Here is a 23,930-nt window from a genome sequence, read left to right as displayed (position 1 = left end):
AATTGAGTTTGTATAGATTTTTATCCAGCTTTTGCTGGTTACATTAAGGCTTGACTAGTCTCATTTTGCAGTGGAGAGTACAGCAAATGCAAGCCATGCTCCAGGCTCACTGTGCATCGTGCATTGCAATAGCTTGCTCAAATAATAACAGGCTCTGAAGGACAATTTTGCTTCCTTATACTCATCAATGTGCAGACAGTGAAGGATGTATTTAGGGTGACCTATTTCCACTGACACAAGCCTTTTTTTCGGACTATTAGGATTTACACATTGCATTTTGTTGTGTCAAGTGCAGAAAACCTTTTCCTGACAACACATTTGGGGATGAAATGAAAAAGAATATGCATAGTATTTGTGACATTTTGTTTAAATATACTGTTCGCATTTATAAGCAAACCCCATACATTAGCATTTTAAAGGGTAAGACCAAAACCAACAATATCCAGTGTTATCCAGTATTTCAACACTCATCTGTGAGCCCTCTCTTACCTTGAAGACATAAACAAACACAGTTTTAGTTTAAAACATAATTCCCTAAAACAGCTGGTCTCTGTGTCTGTTATAAGAAACCTTACCCACACTGGAATAAAACATGCATTTGTTGGGGCCTACTTTCAGTTGTGGATTAATACACCTTGTGCTCTTGTGAGTATTTACAGCAGCAGGACGGTGTATGTGGACCTGAAAAGCGATTACAGTGGCAATGTTCATCGCAAGGGAAACAGTTCGGGCCATTACATTTTCAACAGCCGAAGCTTAAGGCACAGAGGAATAAGCTATGTCAGGCTTTGACCTCACAGACAGTACTTGTCGGTAGGAACAATTCATTGTAGGTTTTGGTCTTTTCATGGGATTTATTGACAATAACAACAAAATTGAATATCACCAGAGACTTATCTTATAAATGTGGTTGCCATCCCAGGAACATACTCACATAACAACCTTTTCAGTTTTTGAACTGACTGAGCAGGGCCGGCTGTGAAACAGACACTGTGTTGATACACCACAAAAAGTCAGAGTGTGTCACCAAAGGTATATTGAGAACCTTGGCCTTGTATAGCGTTACCACACTTGCCTTTGTTGGTGTCTCACTTGGTGTGAGGGCTTTGTGATTAAGAAGGGAGGCAGGCCATTCATCAGACACTGCTGTCCATTCAGTCCTCAGTGGGGCCTGTCATATAGGTCTCTATCCAGCCCTGAGCCATGGTCAATCTTCAGCCAGACAGCAGCCTCCCTTTGCGATAAAGAAAAAAAAGACTAAGTTTGGGATTTATGGCCGTTCTGAAACAGGCCTTAACATCTCCTAAGGGAGGACATAAAACACTGAGGAAAACAGAGTGTGAGCAGTAACACACACATTTGTCTTTTATGGCTCGATGTACTGATAATGATGTTTGATTTTCCATTATGTTCCAATGAAAAGTGAGAGAAACCCAGGCTGGTACTTTGATGTCCTGACCCATTGCTGTAAATGCCCATGTCTGTAATGTAAACTTTTCCCATTAATTCCAACAGGATTAGACAACCTGAAAAAAAGGATAGTTAAGTCATACCAGTGCCCCGTGGTGCTCATTAAGTCCACCTAGCGAACAATATCATCATAATAAAAAAGATGCGGCGAATCTTATCTGTATGCAGTGCTGTTGTTTTTCTTATGAGGAAGGACCCAAGGCGGCTCAAAGCAGCTCTTCGGTTGTAAAAGGCAAGTCAGCTACCATCACTTACCCATCCTTTGTATAATATGTCTTTGAAGGATCATGTGCATATTTAAATAAGGGTATATGTGGTGCACATTGACAGTGCTTCATTAAAAGACTGAAATATTCCCATTTCATTTGGTGGAATCCCCAGTGTCGTATTTATTGGTTGTCCCTGGCAATACCGTGGAACATTAATAAAGCACACCAATATCATTCAGCTTGTGGGATAATTAGGCAGCCCGTCCCTTAGAAGACGGTATATGGCACATAAATTCTATTAATAAGCTATATATTGGTTTAAGATCTAGAGTCCCCGGATCTAAACTTGTCATGAGAGTAGCAGAACATTATAGCACCTTGGTTCTGTGGGGACAAGAATTATTGGATTTTGTTCTCAATTAAAGATGAAATAGGTAAACATTCCCCTCCTTACTGTTCCATTTTACTACTAAAATATATTTAAATTACGACAAAATACCGATTCTTTCTTTAATATTATTTTACCTTTAAAATGATTAGCTTGGTTTTGTCCAATTCGCTATGTAACCTAATCCTGTGACTGCTCGACCATAACAAAGCATAATTTTCACACAATATTGAATATATCTTCCACTGAGCAGCTTGTCGCAGCAATCATTTCCCCCTGCTATCTTTGTTTATTCTCATTATATGGTCATAAAACATGTTTTATATATAAATTCGTTTGGATCCAGTGGTGGAAAGATTTTGTTTGTGTGACTTTCTGCTAGTTTTGTTCAAATATCTATGTGTGTGTGCCTGCACTACTACCAAAAACAGTTTTGTTTTTGAAAATAAAAAACTGCAGATAAACAACATATTGTTGAATGGATCTTATTAATCATAGCACTACACAGTTTATGGAAAATTATTAACACCCACAATCACCTGAGTGGCAAGGCAAATAAACAGTAATTTATGACATTCTCATATCAATGACTTTAGCTACAGTCTATTAGGAAATGGCATATTATCAATTCCACCTACATATCTCCACTTAATGAAAGCTTTTTCATTTACTGTTTTAAACACCCAGGTTGGTCTTTCTTGGGAAAACTGCATTTTAGTTTGTTTTTACTCACATTAAAATAATATCCAAGGAGAAATATCACTGTAATAGATGCACACAGTCAAAATCAATAAAATAAAAAAAGAACCTCACCCATGACAACTTTAGCAGTTGCTGAAATTATCTCTCACAAATTACTTACTACTTGAGCCAATTTCAGCATTTAGGCTTGGTGCTTAGAGAAATACTCATTTTACTGCCGCTGACAAATGTCAACTTGTAAAGTGGCACTTCGGCTCACTTTTGGCTCGTTCCATTATTTCTGAAAGACCAGTGACATGGTCATTTATAAAGCTCTGCTGGCCATCCCAGAAGATGGACACGGAAAAAGTGGTGTGGCTCACAATTCAGAGGGCAGGTCCAAGGCTAACCCTCCAGCACTGGCTCTCTCCCACCGCTCTGGTTCCAATTACCTCTCTGACAGAGAAGGAAGTGGAAAGAGGCAGGATGCTGGATGGCACTGAAGCTGCAGCAGAGTGGCAAAGGAACAACAGGGTGGTGGCTAAGTGGAGCCAGGAGAGATGCTGAGGTAGAGCAGGGTAGAAGAGTTAGTTTCTGTTTTCTGTCCTAAGTAATTGTCATTTGCTCATTTGACATATAGCCAGCCATTTGTATGCTGGGATTCACTGAACTGGTGCATTTATCTTTGAGACAGCTTTCTAGATTTCATTGTTGCCTGCACCAGTTGGTCTAAACTGATCCAGACCAATCACGGTAGCAAGCAGCTGCCTTACTCACACGAGTGCATATAAACAGAGGCTGCCCACAAATTGTTAAACAAACAGAGTGCTGATTTCTGAATGCCTCAACTGCATCATCAAAGGAAACTGCTTCCACTCCCATGAAAAATTGCAAAACCCTATTGATTAGTGGTCGATGGTTGAAAATAAGTGGAAATTAAAATGAGATGTACTTTGCTGGACCGAGGCTTTGAACCAGCAAACGGGTTCTGGACATGACACATACCTCTTAAATTTAGTTTACACGAATCACAAACAAGCACAAAGACTTTGTCTGCAGGCAAGATGTGGCACTAGGCCCCATCCTGGTGTATGTAATTTTGTATAGTCTCACACACACACACACACACACACACACACACACACACACACACACACACACACACACACACACTAATTCAAATAAAGCTGTGAATAAGGAGTCACTATTAAAATAATTTCCTTTACCTGCCTCCTTCACGATGATAGTTGTGTTGAGTTTGCTCCATGGAGCATGGTACAAACTGGTAAGACCCGAGTAAAAGAAAAATCATACATATACTTAACATTAGATAGATATCACATCATATGTATTATCCATGATTAAACCACTATCATTTGTTTCGCGTGTTCAATGTGGATAGTCGAGAAATTTAAGTTGATTAACAATGACTGAGAGCTGTGCCGTGCATACTCATGGCCTTGTCAGAGAGTGAATGATATGCTTTCTGTGTGACAAACTTCATCTTACAGGAAGCTTGCAGAAATACTATGGATCTCTAGTTGGCTTATTAGCTACAAATTTGCAAATATCTCGGTATGATGATGTCAGTATGTTGGCCAATCTTGTGATTTCACTCACCTTATTTCAACAAACTGAAGTTCGTTTGAAACTACACGAAACAACTTTTTAGATGGTCAATTAATTGATTTATCAACAGAAAATTAATCTGCTATTTTTGTCATTACATTAGAAATATCAAACATTCTCTGGTTCCAACTTTGCTCGATTTCTTTGACTTATGTGATCTTTGGGTTTTGGAGTCTTGGTTGGAGACCACACCTTGGGCTTCAGGACACTGTGATAAAACTGATATTTTATAGATCAAATGACCATCGGTAGATCAATTAAAGTAAGTGTTAAAATAATCTTTTTTAATGCTAACATATATGCAAATAGATGAAATAGCTGTACTCAACAGGCCAATACTTAATACAAAATGTATGCAAAAAAACTCATGTCCACTTATCTTTCTCTTGAGGTACTGATACTATTCAACACTATTTTTAAGTGTTTAATTCATCAAACATTTACTATACTTTAGCTTGTAGTAGCTTAGTTTAATTATTCTTTTTTTTTTGGAACTTTAGATCCTAGATTTGCGGTAGAAATAGTGAAAATACAGAAGGGAAAAAAACTGGGCCTCACAGTGATTTTGTTCTTTGAAACTCCTCTCCGACTGGGCAGTGACAGCTCCCTGCAAAAGCAAATGCGCGCTGTCACAGTGTCCTTCAGGTAACACACTGAAGCTCATCGTACCTCAGGTCTGCAAGTCACTGGTTGACCACACCTTCTGATTGCTCTGTTGAAATGCATAGCTTTAGGTCAGACAGATGTATGTTATCTCTCAAAGAGGCAAAGAAAGAAACTGAGTACTGTGAGTAATATGGTAAATGAAGTGCTCTCAAAACATTCCTAGGATGACTGCAGAGAAGTTTACAGTGACTTGATTTGCTTATTGCCTCCACCTCAGCCCTCCTCCAGGCAACAGAGTCATGTCTGGCTGCCAAATGGGTTACTATCAGCAACAGAGAAGTGGCAGAGGACCCACTTAAACACAGGCTGAGCCAAGAAACTGATCTCCTGTGAGAAGAATGTCTGGCTGTCTTCCCATGTCATGCAGTGGTGCTGATGGGCTGATAAAGGTTTTGCCAACTGGATTCTTCCCTTCCTGTGACACTCCTGATTGGCCAAAGGCAGAGAGAGCTCTGGGAGATACCAGCTCATTCCCCCCCAAAATGTGGAAGTAAAAGTACCTGGAGGATAATTGTGACAAGCTGCTGACCTCCATGCCCAGGTCAAATTTCTCCAGGACGGGGGCCACTTCCTGTCCAAAAACAAACTCTCCAACGAGGCATCAAAACCATTACCACTCCTTTACATTATCAGAGGACTGGTTCCCCCTGAGACGTATTTACTTATCAGTTTTCTTTAGTAAGATAAACATTACACATACACTGTGATGACTCCAACTGACAAGCCAGTGATACAACAGGATGGGCTCCTTGCAGACGTGTTTGTTTGTCTACCTGTTGTTGAGATGTCTGTCAGTAGAAGGAAGTCGCTGCTGGCTGATTAACTGTTATTGTCTCAGGTTTGTGTGTATTTCAGAGCATAGACTCAAAGCGTCTCTGAAAGGGAATGAGGGAGTTCACTACTGTTTTATGGTTTTATAGCAATATCATGCTCAAATGAATCCTAACAAATCAGAAAATGAGGAGGTAAATTCACAACAAAACTCTATGCTGTCTATGAAACATTTTATTCAAACAAATGTGTAGTGGTTTATGAGCAATATATATGTATTTGGCAAGAACAAATAGCTTTCCCTTATAGCATAGTTAAGAATAATGATTGTCACCAATTGATTTAACAGAAGGAACACCCTCTGACTCCAAAAACGCAAACACAGTTTTTCCAAAAACACGACGTTAACGGATGATTTACCAAGGAATGGTTTGTTTAGGGGCCTAATTTATCTGAGCTGTGTCAACAGGTAGTTCCACATGTCAGCGGTGTTGTATATTTAAACATTTTTACATGTTTGATTGATGGTACTAACGAGTGATATACTAGGTTTTAATTTGTGTAGTCTTTATGTCAAATGTCAAAACAAAGGAAGCCAGACAAATCCTTGCACATCTGGAGGATTCGACTGACTGCACCTAAATGATGCAATATGTACTGTTCTTTGTTATGCGATATGCATATTGTAGGAAAACAACAGCAAACTCTGATGAGAGTAACAAGCAGTGAGAGTGAGGTATTTCTACACGGAGCAAAATTTGACTATAACCTTTCAGGCTTTGTGGTTTACTTCACCTTAATTATCATACGTTTTAGAGTATCTTTGTACTCTCCCTACAAATTCAACCATCCTACACTCATTTGTTAATTTCAACAGTTTATAACTTGATTTGAGGTAAAATAGTTTCACAGTGGAATTACAGTAATGACCTGGCCTGCCGGTCAACACAGTGGAGGTGAAAGCAATTTTACACTTGGCCCACAGAGACCATAATTCTAATTTGAATAGTTGTATGTCTCTTGTTTTTATTGTTTAGGCCATTTATTTGAAAAGTCACATGGGGGTTCAGTGGATGTCTAGGCAAGGAGGAAAAGTGAGCAACTTATTAATTTATTGCAGCTTAATTAAAATTGTCCCTTTTTATTCGTTGCACTGATTTGTCAAATGAGGGTCAAGTGATTGAGGGAGAGTAAATGGAGATTATTTAAGGATTACTCAGGCTTCTAGGAGCAATTTTAAAAACACCTAAAGTGTAGATACAGCAACACCTCAGGATTATGCTGGAGAGAGAATGTGGACAGATCGGCAACCATACACACATTTTCTGGGACTGTCCCAAATTCTATCAATATTAGAGAGATATTCAGACAGACATCAAGCAAATCTTGGGGGCAGATCTACTTGTAGAGCATTCTTTATATTATTTATATTGGGAGAGACTCCACAGGATATAGATACCAAGAATCAGGCGTATTTGCTTGGGCTCTTGCTGCTGATCAAATATCAAGAAGATGATTACAGTGTTATGAAGAAAAGTAAAGCCACCAAACATCCAACAATGGAGGGATATTTGTGTATATTTTATGGAAAGCATAACAGGCAAACTCTAACTACAGTTTCCCAACGGGTGAATTAAGTGTATGGTTAAACATATGGTTGACTGCATATTGGTTAGAATGAGGTTAATGTAAAGGTGTATGTGCCTCTAGGAACGGAACCGAATAAGAAAGGTCGATGTGATGCTTACGTTTGTTGCCTCACAGCAAGAAGATCCTGGGTTTGTTTTCCAGTTAGGGCAGGGCCTCTCTGTGTGGAGTTGGCATGTTCTCCCTGCGTCTGCGTGGGCTTTCTCCGGGTGCTCCGGTTTCACTGCACAGTGGCTGCTCCACTGATCCTGGTACTTAAGATGGGTTAAATGCAGAGCACAAATTCCACTATGAGTTGTACTGTGCCTGTGTATGACTGTGTGTGTGATAATAAAGCTGATTCTGTTCTATATGTAAATAAAAGTGCCAAAGAAACAAAAAAACAAACACAGAACAAAACACCTAAGTATTCTAAATATTCAAAATTGGGCTTAACAAATACAGACTGTTGGCCTCCACCCACATCTCCCTCACCTACATTGTTAAATAAAGAGAAGCATGAGGAAGAAATTAATAAATTAAAGCACAGTCACTTTATTTTGGAGATGTAAACTAAGTTTTAGATAAGACTTTTTTATTTATTTTCACTGTGTCTTCAAAGCAATTCTTACAATATGCATTTGTCTTAACATATTGCTACTTATTAAAGCATTAGTCTGCGTGTTGCAATGTTTACTTTAAGTAGCACTAATCAGTCTTTTCATATTAACAATGGATCAATATGCATACTTACAGATTCGTCAATTGTCAACCAACCCTGTGGTTCTATTGAGCGCATTCAATAGAACTGCACATTCATATTTTTGTTCTTCTCTCTCTCTCTCTCTCTCTCTCTCTCTCTCTCTCTCATCAACCCCATTTCCAGCTTTCCCATTTCCTGCAGCATGCAGCTGTTTTTAGCAAAAAATGATCTCATAAATCCCCTGTACGCTACCTGTCCGGCTCTAAACGGCAGACAAAGCGACTAGCTGGTGAACATAGTGGAACATTTAGCTGCTAAAAAGTCAGATAGATCCCTCAGGAGTTGGTAGAAACCCAAACAGATGTAAAGGAAAGTTAATATTGGATTCACCAGGTGGCAAGAAACTGATTCAGAAAGAATATGTGTTTGCAGGATGTTTTAGACAAGCAATTATTTGCTAACACGTTCACCATATATAACTTTATGAGGTGATAACGTGTCAGGGTTGTGTTTAAAAGAGGTCAAAAGAGTTAATTCGGGTTTAAAATTAAACTTGTGGTTTGAAATCAACAAACACAATTAGTTTTACAATTAGGTTTTCTCAGTGCATGCATGGCCCTACTTTCAAACTCTAGATACTATCCACTACACTATATATATAATACAGCTATAATGAATGTGACACTGAAGGTGATGAATTCATGCCAAGAAGGCAAAACATAGTGAAATGTAATGATGTAACAAGGAAGGAAAAAATGAACATATGGGGCAAAAGTGCAATGCTGCTTTCTTACAGTAATCATTCTTGAGTCCGCCGCCTGTTACAGCCAGCACTGAGGACAAGATTTATTAAAAATGGGTTTGTTTGTGGAGCATGTTTTCTAAAACTCCAGTCAGTGCAAATACAAAGCACTTGTTTACTCTTATGTAAACATTTGAAGCAGAACAGATGGGTCTGAATCCAAAGGTCATGTTGTCATATCACAAATGGACTTACAATGCAGACATATGCGGAAGCTCTTTAGAGCTTATGAGTCATGTTGTCTGGGGTGGGAGCTAAACGTTAGCCTTGCTACTAATCCACAGTGTTCTGCCTCCTTTAGGAGGCACTACAAACAGTACCTAGTCTGAGCATATAAGCGCTAACCCCTGCCACATATGAAGTTTGTTAACTGTACTGTTAAGGAGGGCTGATCTATGCTACAGTACCTGACTCAGAGGAAATTCATGCTGAATGAAATCCAATCTCATGCTCAGCCACAATTTTAGGCATTACTCGAACTTCTTGAGTAAACTCTTTTGCACGGGTAATATTCTCAAATAGTGAATTAGCAAGTAAAGGGACATTAAAATGAATTTTCTGTGCTTGGTTGTCAGCATAAACTAACTTTAAACCTCTTTATCTCAATTTTAGTTTTAATAGTCTGTGACAACGTATTTTGGTGGAGTCGTGACTCTTACACCATTTGCAAGACTCCGTTCTCACTTTTTGGAAGCAAAAACAAGGCTGATGATCTTTGTAACATTTTAAATGGTTGGATTTATGAAGTACAGCCACCTAAGCTCTATATCTAAAATACTGAAGTTCTTACTAACTCCAAACACCAGCATTTTTCTGCCCAACCTCTTATCTACAATTCAGGATTCAATCATAATCTACAGATATTTTCCTAAATCCCTTTCGCAAGATTATTTTATAATCTGCAAAGGAAGGATGCAAAGAGCTAAATTCAGTGGTAATCCTAACATATTGTGATATATTGGATTATAGCATCAGGCATTCAACTAAACAGAGAAAATATTTTATATATTTCTTGTAGCTGAAGATAATACAAACCTTCCTTTTATTTGATTAACAGCATGCATTTTTCATTTAGAGTAAACATCCTAAATTAAACTGTCAAAAATGTTAGCAGTAAAGTATAAGTGATTTGAATACATACTCAATACTCAACTCATACTCAAACATATTTTAAATTGTCAAATAGGCACTACGTTAAGTGGTTAGGTATAAATGTTAGGCCAAAAAAGGTGAAAATGTTTCTTTTTTCTCATTTGAGGCTTCCTTGGGGGAAGTTTTCAATGCTAACAAAACACTAAACACCTAAACCAAGTCTATTCGCTGATGAAAACTATGAGATGCCATTGAAAGTTTTAGAAAAAACTGGGAAGGGGAACGTTGAGATTATTTAATAACAGAAGACATGTTACGGCTCGTCTCCTAACTCCTAACTGCTGCTTGAAAATGACTGAAAGAAGATCTTTTTTTCTAAGGGAGGCATTAATTTATGCCAAAATCTGCGTCTCCATTGAATAGGCGTGGAGTGTCACTATACCTTATGGAGCTGCTGCTAAAGAATTGCATTAGTCTGGATTTCAGTAGGGGGAGGCACGGTGGCTCAGTGACACTGTCACTTTACACTTTAACAGGTTCATGTGTTTGTCCCTGTTTTTTCGTGTATTTCCTCCGGGTGCTCCAGTTTCCACCCACAGTCCAGAGACATGCAGCTCAAGTTGACTGAAGACTCTAAATTGCCTGTAGGTGTGAATGTGAATCTGTATGTGTTAGCCCTGTGACAGACTGGCAGGTGTTTCCCTCGGCTCTTAAAATGTAGGTTTGGGGCCCGAAGTTTGGTCAAAATGTGAAGAAACAGGGACCAAAATGTCATCGACTTTTTGGATATTAATATTAAACAGAAGAGAAAACTGTTAACTGTTAGTTCCTTCACCAAAGTATATGCTATTATTAATTACTATCTGGTATATTAAAAGTCAATATCAGTCACTATTTTGTACATTAAATGTCAGCATCATCACTTAACATAGTCCTTCATAATAGTGAGTATCCAATCGGCCATGTAGCTGTAAACGCTAAAAATGTGCTTGTACAACACAACGGCTGATCAACAGCAATCCAAAAAAGGCACCCAAGTAATAGCAAGAAAAAAAAAAAATTTGGACTGACTATTCATAAAAAGTTATAAACAAACCGCTTAATGATAAGTTTTGAAGAAAAATGTGGAATAGAGAGTTTTTAAGCAATTTTTGAGCACCCTGAATTCTTGTTTTTCATTATAATTGATAGTATGTTTATTCCTCAAGTGCATGTTTCAAACTATTTGGTTTGTTAATTTATGCTGATTAACTGTTTCCCGGTAATTATGCTCAAGTAATTACAACATAAATCTTTTGTGTGTGAATTCCTCACACAAAACTTTCAACTAAATACAGATTCAGTGACATTAAGATATTAAAAAGCAGATGAATAATGTCTTTCAATCCAAGCAAATACATCTTAATGTGAAATGTCGCTTATGGGCAACTGGAATTACTGAAAAATTATGGGTTGAAATGGGGGCTCACCTGAACCTGAACCACCTATGATCAAGAGCTCAGATGGTCATTTTTAGAACAAGGATAAAAGGTCCCGTTGGGGGTCTCTGTGTGCAAGGAACCATCTGCAGGTCTATAAAAAAACGAGAGGCAAAAATGAGGTCTGAGGTGGGCTCATCTACCTCATCTACATTCCCCTGACACTGCAGGGCCCCTGGAGCACAGGACAGGACATAAGAAGCCATAAATGATTTTCTTAGCACCGCAGGTCTTTACTGTGTTAAAGGAAATGACCAAAGTGTATGAGATAGAAGCAAACGTGTTTTAGAGCCCCAAGAGTCGGGGTAACATGAATGACAATGTAGAGGTTGTAGGCTGAATGGGCATAGGAGGAGGGAAAACACAATGAGGAGTTGAATGGAAGCCACTGAGGTTGATGTGTGGGTTTATCAAGTATGACTAAATGTTTCTTTGATACTTCTTGGACTGAGTACAGAAAATGGATGCATGCCTATACGTTAAAATACTAGTAATAATAATAAATAATAAAACTTTTTGACTTTTGATCCATGCAACGTGATTCACTGTTGAAAATTACTTTTTTTTAATAGTTTCTCTATTCATTATTAACACAGGTCATAGGCCTATTACTGCTCAAGGTATTGACAAAACCTGCCCCTCTCCATCCCCACCCCACCTCCCCTAACCCAACAAACCTAAATTGGAGAATTGTTGAACAAACTTTTGCATGTAATCATACACATATTTTATTCATGTAATGATATGCAATAATAGCTAAATCTTTCCATGTCAGCAGTTCCTGCATGCATGGCCCAAACAGAGCATCCAGTAACTGAATACACAAACAGCATTTGCCAATAGATACCAGAATGAGTATCTAAATTTAGGACACTTAGGAATGCATATTTCTCTTTAGTTAAACCCACTGTGCATTTTGTCCAACTTAATTACACAGAATGTTGTGCCCTACTTACATCTGCACACTTGAGTTTCTCTAGTAGGGAACCGAACAGGCAGTAATAATACATTTCAGACTCTCCTCCTTGACAGACAACTTATCTAACTTTGAAGGCAGTAGCACCAAGATGGCTAAGCTCCTTCAAAAAAGTGAAAACTGTCAAGTATGACTTGTGTGTGGTGAGGAACGAGCTGGAAACTGAATCGCGCTGCAAGAAAAATATTTCACATCCACTGTATCGTATTCTAATAAACCACATTCTCCACCAGTGGGGGGATTATGACTGTCCATTTGTCTTGACTGGGCCACCACTGATAGGGAGACATTCCCTCCCTGTGTCTGCACCATGCAAAGTTAAAAGCGACGCTGGCGACTGCTGCAAGTCATTTGTCTCTGGTAACACTGGTTCGTAGGAAGCCAGGACCTCAGCTCTAGTGGATGATACATTATGGCTATCACTTGCCCTTGTTTAATTACATCCATGTATGGGGTCTAGTACCATATCCTACAAAGCTTATCCATCATGAGAAACTTTAACCAAAGTCTACGTTATTGTGTCATATAATCCCGTGTTTGACAGAATATGTGAAAGAATATTTCAGCAATAACTTAAGAAACAGTATGGTACCTCGACAGCTTATCCATTAATACGGTTTATCACAGCCACAGAATATAAAATGAAATCTTTGGCCTTTTCCTGGAAATGAATAATGAACAACACATTCACATCTTTCCCTCAAAGGCCTTTGAAGAACACCTTTTTTCTTTGAGTCTTTTTCTTTGAGTGACTGATTTTAATTTGAGCATTGAGTATTTGCACTGTATTAAACATAACCCTACGTGTGCTACAAACGTTCAGGGCCATTTATGTAAAAGCAGAATATTAAATGAATCGGTGTGTATCACATCATTAGTTTTGCATCATCTACTGTATGTACGTGTTATGTGTATATGTACACTTTTATGTGTGCTTTGAAAAGACTTTCAGTTTATTGATACACGTTGAATAAGTTAATTCTTATCCAACTTAATATAAAATATGTAAGAACTGGATTTTATTAGCTTAGACAGGCTGATGCAAACCTTGTGACAGAAGCAGAAAAAACATGCAACCTATCCCCAAAATAATGCAGATGATGGAGAATGTCTGTTTAATTTCCATTTCATTTCTATTTAAGCATCGCTTTACTCAATTCTCCTGCTGAATCTGGTTCATTTTGGATTCCTAATCTAGAGCCTGACTGATACGGAATTTTTGAGACCGACACGGATGTGATTATTTTTATATTTTAACATAATTCAACATATACATAGTACTCTGCACTGCTAGCCATAGTACTGTCAATCACAGAAAACTCTTCTGGCTACACTTTGCAGTGACACCAATATTTTTTTTTCCTGCATTATATACCAGAAAAACTGTTTTCATATCGCCACATAACAGATAAGATATACACGGATACCTATATGATATGTCAATATGTCTGTGATTGGCCAGTATCAGAGAACCAATATATTAGTCAGGCTCTAATTTAACCATTAATCATGAAATGTATATTGTATTGACTCACTAACATGAACTGTGTAGTATAGAAACAAAGGAGACCGCATATAAATAAGTATATTTAATTTTTTCATTCTACAGTATATTTTTATTTTTCGTTTCAATACTCGCAGAATTAATTCAATATAAAGGCTGTGAATGGAATAAACCTCATAAAGATGTACATAAATTCCCTGACACATATACATACATATCATTTTCAGATACATGTATATGATTTCACAGGCCAATCAAAAAACATACATAAACAAACACAAATGAGCTCTGCATGGCGGCTGACACGTACTGGTGCTACACAGCAAGCTGTTGGTAAGTGATAGCACTTAATAAACATTTCTGGTCTCCATTGTAATGTATGGTAGCTGCAGTATTAAGTTCAGCAGCATGAATAAAAGTGACTCACCAAAGTAAGCCACATATTGGTCCGACATGGCAACGCTCTGGAGAGCATTTGGTGTGTTATTCTGAGCGTCTCTGTTGTTTACATAATGTGAAACTTAACAATCCAAGCAACTCCCTCTGTTAACAGACTTGCTTGGATATGTGGGGAAAGTTAAGCTCTTGTCCTGCAACTGTTTCCTTTTATTGACACTGACCATATTTTATTTGTAAGCATTCCACATGCAATGCGATCCTTGTGTATGCATGCAAGAATGCGCTCTTCTACATTCAGCTGCTGAATCTTAAGTCAGGTCTTTTTTTTTTCTTTGTTTCCCCCTGTTGATGAATTGAATAAGAAAATCACTCTGTGTTTCTCCGAGGAGGATTTCTTCCCTGAGTACCAAAAATGCAACAAATCCACTATGCAAAAAAGTAAACCGACTCAGTCTCGACTGATACCTGATCTCTGCTTGAGTGAGTGAGACAGAGCCTACATTTTGAGTTTACCACTAAACTCAATCGCTCCCTGGATGACTAATGTGTTGCTGGGACAGAAGCTTTGCAATGTGTGGTGAGATCTCCCAGGGCTTTTGTGGCTCTCACATGCTGGACATCCCCATTGAGACAGTAAAGAATAGGTGGTCACTAGGTATGGACACAATGAAACAGAACTCAGGGACTGGAACAATTGCTTGAGCTGTCAAAGGGTGACAGAAACTGTAATTAATGATATTTTCTATTTTCACAGAAGAGAATGAGCATCTGACAGAAGCATTATTAATGAGTGCAGCCTTGTTGGAGGGAATAATGGCAGTTTATTAGCAGCAAGACGGATTTAACAGATCTCTCTCAAACAAAGGGTTTAGACACATTGAAAAATGGAGACAATCTGCCCTAAAGATCCAATGAGAGAAAATGTTCAATACAACAAAAATGTTAGTATTGTAATCATATTCTTTTTTCCCCTCCAAAGCATCTGTTAGGCAAGTCGATAATAAAGGGATTCAGCTTTTCTCAGAATCTTACCTCTTGAAAAGAGAAGATGTTAAAATAGGATCAAACTAAACATATTTCTCTCACTATCTCTGCGGTAATTAATCTACACACATTACTGTTCAACAGCTACATAGATTGATATTCTCAGCTTTACATACACACATATACGTATGTGACTTTTAAATGAAAATGTGATTTATTTATTAGAATTTTAATGAAAATTTTCCTCATGGATTGTACAGCTGCAGTTATCAAATGGATTGAAGAGTATACCATATATTTGTTATAACTAAAACATACATCCGTTTGGAATACTAAATCAATCAGACATCCATTGTACTGTTTATATTATTGCATTTCAGGAAAATACATTTCCCAACCACAGAAATAAAATTATTAAATATGAATAAATTGAATGTTTTAGACAGAGATTATTATTATTATTATAATAGACCAATACAATGAGGACAATAGTTTGTGGTCACCAATCCAACCAATCATAGTGAGAAACTATGCAATTACCTTAAAATTATCCCATTATTCCTTACAATATCTTATGGATTTAGGCAGGGAATAACTATTTTTGAAGTAATGCTGATAATGGCAATATAACCACTGGGTGAAAAAGATTTGTGAAACGTATTCCGGCGGTATTTCAACAGATACTCCTCATTCATTTCACTGGACTGAAATATGGCTCCGATGTGACACTACAGGCATATGCCATTGAAAAGATGTATTAGATGATTTCCAGAAATGAAATGATATCCCCCCCGAACCTATTTTCAGTTCATGTAATTGATTCTCATCCAGCAAGTTTGACTGTATTATGTTTGTTTGAAAAGTTAAAAGAATTCGGCTAATTTCTCCCCAACCAGGCAATACTTACCCAGATTAGAGTGGCCACTTCAAGCTTTGTTGATGCATCCAAGTGAGGCAGGGCAGCCCAGCTGCAAAAGCTGATCAAAAGAGAGAGGGGGAATGTGATATTAGCATCAAGTGCTTCAGCGAGTGACTCAGACAAAAACATTGAAAAAAACATCATTATTAGACACTTCCTTTACCCATGTTTGGATGTGAATATATCTGTTTGTCAAGCAGCTGTGTGCATCCATACATGGCATTGATTCGTACTTTAACCAGCATTATAAGGCAATTCCTCTTTTCCCTTTTGCATCCCGTTATTGGTAGTATGCTAATGACATCCGCTGTGATTAGTGATTTTCTTCTAATCTTTATTCCACGGTGGCCTGAGCAATCACAGAGGTAGAGCTTCAAGATTTACAGCAGCGAGCTTCTTCTGACTGCTCTTTCCATCTGCCCTGACTTGATTTAATTTGAATAACTAAAAATTTTGATTCAAAGGCCACTTTGTAGCACCACTGTACATTTGCAGATTCAGGAAACACACTTACAAGAACATAGTCTTTTTTTTCTGTTATGACCTAACCTGCTTTGGGTAAAAGGTGTTTGAAGAGGGAAGTTCCTGGTTAATCACTCATGCTTAAAATGGTAATGTCTAAGTCTGCATTGATTTTTCCACCCCTTTTGGGCAGCATTTATTGGGTTTTCCCTTCATTTTAACACAAAATTAACTCCAATTAAATTTAGTCTGAACAGGAAGATCACACTTACCTAGCACAGGCATTAATCCAAATCTACAGATATTTAAACTATTGTTAGGGATGACATGTACATTTGGTGAAAGGTGATTGGATTTCTCTGAAGCCTTTGTGCTAAAATACTTGTGGAGACTATACAAAAGTCTGTTGTATCCCCTGGGGAGTGTGGGGGTGTTGTCCAAATAACTGTGTCGTCTCACACTGTTTTCAAGCATTTGAACTGGAGTCCATCCAGAACACAGACAAATGGATTATTTGATTTTTTTTATTATTTAACTTTCAGCATTAAAGGAAGAAAAAAGATGTTATACAAACTGTACCGGCGGCAAGTCAATTTAAATTCCTACTTAGAACATTTAGTAAGACATCATTACAAAGTTCAAAATCCCCCCCTGTGCTAAGTATTGAAAAGAAGTCTGTCATTTATTCTGGTAATTGAAATACTTTAATAAGTTTTTGTTGAAGTCTACCCCTTATAAAGTGTCTTTGAATGGAGACACTACAGGGTGCAGTTACTGGTGCGAGTTTGCATTGAAATGCACCTGGAAGCCCTCTCTAATTGGCAGCCATCTCATTTGGCTTTGATACTGCACCTCATCATCTGCAAGAGCAGAACAGGCCATTGTCTAGGGAGGAAGTACAGGTGAGTAACAGGCTAATCGCCAAAGACAACGCAGACGGTGCTCGGGAGAACGCAGCAGTTCAAAATGAAGCCATAAAGCAACTCCAAAATAGTGTCAATTACAGCATGTATTCATAATATACTGTACGCCCCTGCAATGTTTTACCGTAGCTTGCGAGGAACTGTATTATATAAAATGGTAATGCGCGCAGTAAAACCTGAGTTTAGACAGCAAGATCCAAGGACCTTCTAATTAAGAGCGCCATCTCAGGGACAGCATGGGGAGTGATCTAATGGTGAGTGGTCATGCATGTTTTTACCTGCAGTGTGCTTTATCTACCAATGCCTCGCAGCAGGACCTTAGACCGACCTGTCTCCTGCTTTACTGCTGAGATATGAACTGAAACGTGCAAGCACAAGGAGCTAGTCAAGCACCATTACAACTTGAGTGAAACAAATGGGCAAAGTGTTTATGCTAGGTTGTACAAACAGCATCACCGGTGTGAGGTATCATAGGAGTATCTTGGCTTTGGATACAGGCATGCTGCTTCAGAAGGTGTGGCAATATTAGCATTCACACCACCTGCAGAAGTGAAAAAAGACCTCCCGCATCTTCCTGTGATGGGGTGAAAAGAAGCATTCATGCGATTAGAGTAGTGCAGGCTTCATCCTCTCCTTAGCAGTTAGCTATAACACATCTCAGAGATGCAAGGTGCTAATTACAAAAGGATGAACTTAAGAACTTGGCCAGAAAAAATAAAGTAATGACAGGCAAGCTCAAGGTCTCAGACAGGTGCCTAATCTCACACTTTGGATATTTTTTTGTCCTTCAGAAGGATTTCTTTGACTTTGTGCTCAATCCATACCACTTTTCTCATAACTGCACATCTTGTTTCTCTGAATCTATACAATTCTGTGTGGACCTGTAGCTGCAAGCAGTGATTAATTATCTGAGTTTGCCGCAGTCAGCATCCGGGCTACACAGTGTATGAAAAGCAAAGCCTGAGCTCTGAGAAGAGAATCCATAATGATGGGAAATGGCCTATTGACTAACCTCCTGATATGTGCAAGTCACATGGATAAGTGAAAATGAGGAGAATCAAATTGAAATAGAAGAGGAGTTCAGGATAGTCATTTTCAAATTTTAATATAATTATTTTCAGTCCACTGAATAATAAATGAAGAATAACAGGGGAACTAAGTCGAAATCTTCTTTACCAAATAGTGTCATTGCTCTGAAATCTCTTTTGAAATGTCTTGTATTTCTTTAAATAAACACTATTGCGTGTTTTGCACAGGTTCAACTTTGTGAGATGTTTGTGCAATAATGTATTGGTGTGTCATAACTCTTCTGAGGGTTGAAAAATGGATTTAGTTAAGTGCAGGAAGTATTATGTTTAGCTCAGGGCAAAGTGTTCTGTTGAGTTATAGCAGCCGATTACCCACAGCTCTGGTCCGGGGACTACATGGGGTATTTGTTTACACCAAAGGAAATGAAACTATTTCCATTTAACTGCCCTGCTTATTGGCCTCCTTTGCTTCATTCCTCAATACATGTGATATGTTTCCTACTGTTACAATGGGTATCTCTGCTTTGACCACAGCAGATGGAAAAAAAAAATAAAAAATCCTCTGAGCGCGGAAATAAAAAAGTTGTGCATTACATGAAGCATTGCAGAGGAATCCTGTTTCCCATTATGTCTTCATAACTGACTGAGTTTTTATGCAGAGGTGCTGATGCAATTAGCCGTTCTCCTCCTAAATGTGTGCCAGATCGTGCTTGGGTTTCAAAGAGTCAAAGAAACACTATCTTGCTTCAATTCCAGGGGACCTGTGCTCAATTTGGCCTCCTTTATCTAATAGAGTTTTTCTTTTTCAAACACCATGTGGTTTGCTGTTGGTTGAATCCAAATAATGGACCACAATGGTCAGCCACAAGAGCCAAGAGACTGATGTTTTATCTATGATATCACCACATTTTTATCTCTAACTTTAACAAGTTTATTTTAAAGAATCCCCACTGCTGAGACCATTATCTATGTTTCAGTTGTGAATATAAAAAAACCCATCCCTGCTGGAAGCAGTGAGAAAAATATAGAGACAGAAATGAGGCTCTTGATTTTAAAGAGAGCGGAGTGCTAGGCGGAGTGCTAGGCGGAGCTTCCGAAATGAACACTGAAAACACATATTTTACATGCATTTATCTCCATCACTTGACAAGTGCACTGACAAAAGCTCCATATCTTGATTTCCAACGTGCATATATGCCTCCCACTACAGTGTCAGCATAATCCCTGCCAGGAGTGAGTGCTGCATAGGACTGCAAGAAAGGCAGAGAGATAGGCGGGAGGTGGGGAGCAGGGGGTCGGAGGGGGGGGCTGTTGGAGAGAACGATGAGGTTGATCCCTAGTAAGATGGCCCATGGCCTCAACCCTCTAGCATTTATCTGAGCAGCAATGGTGGCGAATCCGTCACCTATCGGACGGATGAAGAGACACCCTGGCTGCCCCTGATTCTACTGCCCCCTAGAGGAAACAACGCGACAGGCAAATGTAATAAATGCAACATTAGATTCTACATTCCAAGGTGGTTGTAGGTATCAGTCATTTTTATGAGTCTCTTATACAACGGATCTGGTTTAACTACAAGTGAAATGCTCTTCTGTACTTTACTTCTCAGACTTTACAACAGAGTATACAACACAAATCAATATGCAGGCGTAAGCTATTCAGAGTAAATGGACTCTGTGCCTTTGATTTACACACACAAAGCATGGTTAGGAAAAAAAGGGTAAAGAGGGAAAGATTTCTCTAAAATCATTTGCTCTGTATTGGCGTGGCACCTGATCCAGTGTTACAGCTTTGGAACAAATCTCTAGAGAAAATCTACAATCTACTGTCTCCACAATATTAAATTGTTACCCACCCATTACGCTAAGCACAGATGCCCCATCCAATCGGCAGCTGGTGTGCTGTATATTTCCGTTAATATTTCACATTAGCCTGTGGCGCGACATAATACCAGATGATTGCTTGTCTGTTATGGTATATGATGAGAAGTGTTCAGGGCTGCTAATGTGAGACGTCTCTGTTTACCACTTTGATGGATGGCCTCCCTGATAGGACCTGAGTTACGTTCAGGGGTGTCACAGGAAAAAGATGACAGATGGGCCCAGCTGTTGAAGATATCGACACTTTGACCAGACCATGAAGACATTAATCACAGCACGGCTAACCAGCACTGAGGGAGAGCGGGTGACTTCTGTTATTAAGACACAAGTTGTGACGGAGGATACACTGTATAACGGGCCGTTCAGTGATCAGAAGTTATGAATATTATGGCATAACGAAAACAAAGACAATGCTGAAAGCTGTAAAGAACTGAAGCGACCCAAAGAACTTGTAACATGATTAACTGTCACAAGAGATTAGGGGCCAGTAATAATGATAAACGGGGGTTGTTGATGCAGTAATATAATATTAAGTGATGGCAGATATCCAGAAGTCAGTGTCAAAATGAAAAAGAGGACACTAATGGATCTCTGGGATCTTCAGTCTCCGTCGCACCATCTTTTCATGCTGATAAGACACAACTGGTGCTCATAGACTCACTGTGAATGGATATCAAGATGTTGTTGCAATGTGCTGCTTAGGGTTTAAATATTTATCCACCTGATTAAACCAACCTGTAGTTGTTCTATCAGTAGTATGCTGATTGATCGCTTTTTAAAATTTGGTGAGTTGTTTGATATTTCTTCTTTGATATTTAATTGATCTTCCTCCACATACTGGGCCATATCAGAGCAGTATATTCCCATTCAATAACAATAAGCATGTATGCTTAAATAATAAAATAAATTAAATAAGGCAAAGAAACTCAGAGAGAGGGAAGGCGTTCTCAGTTTCCACCACACCAGCTGCTTGTTACTGGTGGTGCAGCTCATGAGTAGAAAATAATATTCATGGGAGATGGAGGAAGTGGATGATGATGTATGTGTTGTGGAAGGGGTTGATTGAAGGGAGATTAAATCCCAATCAGTCAACAAAAAGTGATGTTGTCACTGAACTGACTGTTAAGTTGACCCGGCCTGGAGTTTAAGTTCACCAGAGTCAAGAAACATTTAGGTTTGCTTCAAATACACATTATTGTATTACTGCACAATGAATGCATTCACATAAAAGTTTTCCAAAACCAGAGTTGAACTAATCCGGCATTACAGAATGATAACAAGAGAGGTTTTCACAACATTAGTACTAAGCTACGAGTCCAAAAGTACTTTGGTATCATACTAAGACAGCTTTCAGCTTTCTCGCACCCTGTCATAATTGAGGGTATTGTGATAGCCCCTTAATGTGCATAGAAAAGTGATGGAACAGACAACAAAAGTCACAGTGACAAATTAGACTTAAAATCATTCATTAACATAATGTCTGGAAGTTCATTAATAACGCTGTTTTTAATTATTCATGGTCTTGTTTCACAACAGCAGTTTTTCTCCTGCTGAGCTACATATCTCAATTGGCTAAAAATGTTAAAAAATATATAAAAATAAATAAAAAAAAGGGCAGAGTGAGGAAAGGAGGGAAAAACTGAGAAAAAATTGAGAGGGAGAGAGGGTGAGATCACAACACACACAAAGACGGGTCATTATTTCAGCACTGCAGGGGAGACAGTTAAACACTACTTTGTTCTGTTCAATTTGACTCTGTGCAACATAACATGCAACCATCTGGGTGTAAACCAGCTTATACCTTATTTCAAGCAATTTTATGCATCTCGTAAGTACGACTGTTTGACTACCCACGGAGCTGTGTATTCGCTGCACAGCTTGGTATTCTATGGAAATCCTACTATTGTTATCAAACACTCACTGCGGTAACATTCATGAAAAAAATGCCTTTCACTCCAACCGTAGCACAATCTTGAATTTTACAAAACTTAAAAGCAGCTCTTCTATTTGTGCAAGGTCACTTATAATAAATGAAGTACTTCTACATTTGGTTTTAGTTGGATTCACCTTGAATATTTATATTTCCTCACGTCTTTTGTAATGATTGTCACATGGAGTGAATGCAACAGATCAACTTTTTAAATACGCAGCTGCTTTGGCTTGTTCAGAACAAAACTAGATTTTTTTTTTTTTAAATAAAATTATAAATATAAAACCAAATCATTATTTTCTTTTAATAAAAAATGTCTTGCATAACCAAAGTGTCTGAGCAGTCTCTAATGCCATCCTACAGTTTAATCCTCCAAATCTCAATTAAATCTCAGCTTCATCAAGGTCAGCATTAGCACAGCAAACAGCAAGAAACAGCTTTCTTCTCTCCTCTTATACTTCAGTTGAATAACAGATGTGCCTAACGCAAGAGATCTCCTTTTGTTTATTATAAATATTAATATTTCTGGTAAATACAATCCTACTACAACAATTTGGTCAGACATGTCTTCCATTCCACCAAAGCATCATGGGGTTTGGTGATTGCCCAATGTGGCATACCTGCACAGATGAAACTCATCCTATATTCTAAATGCTAAGTGGTTTCATCCAGCAGTGAGGAATGGAATAAATATGTGGATGGCTTTCCTCTCTCAAATATATTCTCAAACATGGTTGCTTGCACTGGGGGTGCTTAGCAACATCGAAGCCGAGCAGATAAAAAGGAAAGAGAGAGAAAAAAAGGGAGAGCGAAATCCTTGCTGACAGCTGCTTTCTCCATGCTTCTCCATGTTGTAAAGATGTTACCCTCAGAACTGTATTGAGACAACTGACCCATTGTTCCTGTTGTAATTAAAGACCACAGCTGAAGACACCGAGCCACATGGCCAAAGGGGGCTTTCCTCACTTTTCCAGCACACAATCCAGTGTAAAGCTATTGAGAGTAAGCGGCAAAAGCCTATGATGTGATTATCCAATTTTCATAATGTTATCTTGCAACGGAAGTTAAAAGTAATATTGATTTTATTTGACATTTCTTTTTCAATTTTTTGTTCTTTGTTGTTGAATGCAACTAGTTTTGAATCTTTATTAACATCTCGTCAACAGAGCCTTTAGACTTTAAATCACAAGCATTTCAAAAGATATGACAAGATGTTATCTTCGCATTACTTCACTGTTTTAAGATTGCTTTTATCATTATCAAACATTACAGATTTGAAGCAGACCTTTACTCTATTTTTTGCTCTTGTCAAGTTCAAATAAGCTCTGCGCTTTCACAATGTTGATCTATTGAACAAATAGCAGCACTGACAACTTACAAATTTACACTGTCATGGAAGCTAATTTTCAA

General features: G+C 38.3%; 1 long non-coding RNA gene across 2 annotated transcripts in view; it reads right to left on the bottom strand.

The window, feature by feature from the left end:
- Positions 1–928: 928 nt before the first annotated feature.
- LOC127350773 (uncharacterized) overlaps positions 929–23,930 on the bottom strand; it is a 74,626-nt gene continuing 51,624 nt past the window's right edge. For both annotated transcript variants that reach the window (XR_007880629.1, XR_007880630.1), the window contains exons 2-4: positions 16,286–16,355; positions 7,563–7,715; positions 929–1,234 (exon numbers count right to left, since the gene is read on the bottom strand). This is a non-coding gene — a long non-coding RNA (uncharacterized LOC127350773). The remainder of the gene's footprint in view (positions 1,235–7,562; positions 7,716–16,285; positions 16,356–23,930) is intronic.

The sequence above is a fragment of the Dicentrarchus labrax genome, unplaced genomic scaffold (assembly GCF_905237075.1).
Source record: "Dicentrarchus labrax unplaced genomic scaffold, dlabrax2021, whole genome shotgun sequence".
Taxonomy (NCBI): domain Eukaryota; kingdom Metazoa; phylum Chordata; class Actinopteri; family Moronidae; genus Dicentrarchus; species Dicentrarchus labrax.
The sequence above is the reverse complement of the archived record's forward strand: the minus strand, read 5'-3'. Positions and strand labels throughout refer to the sequence as shown.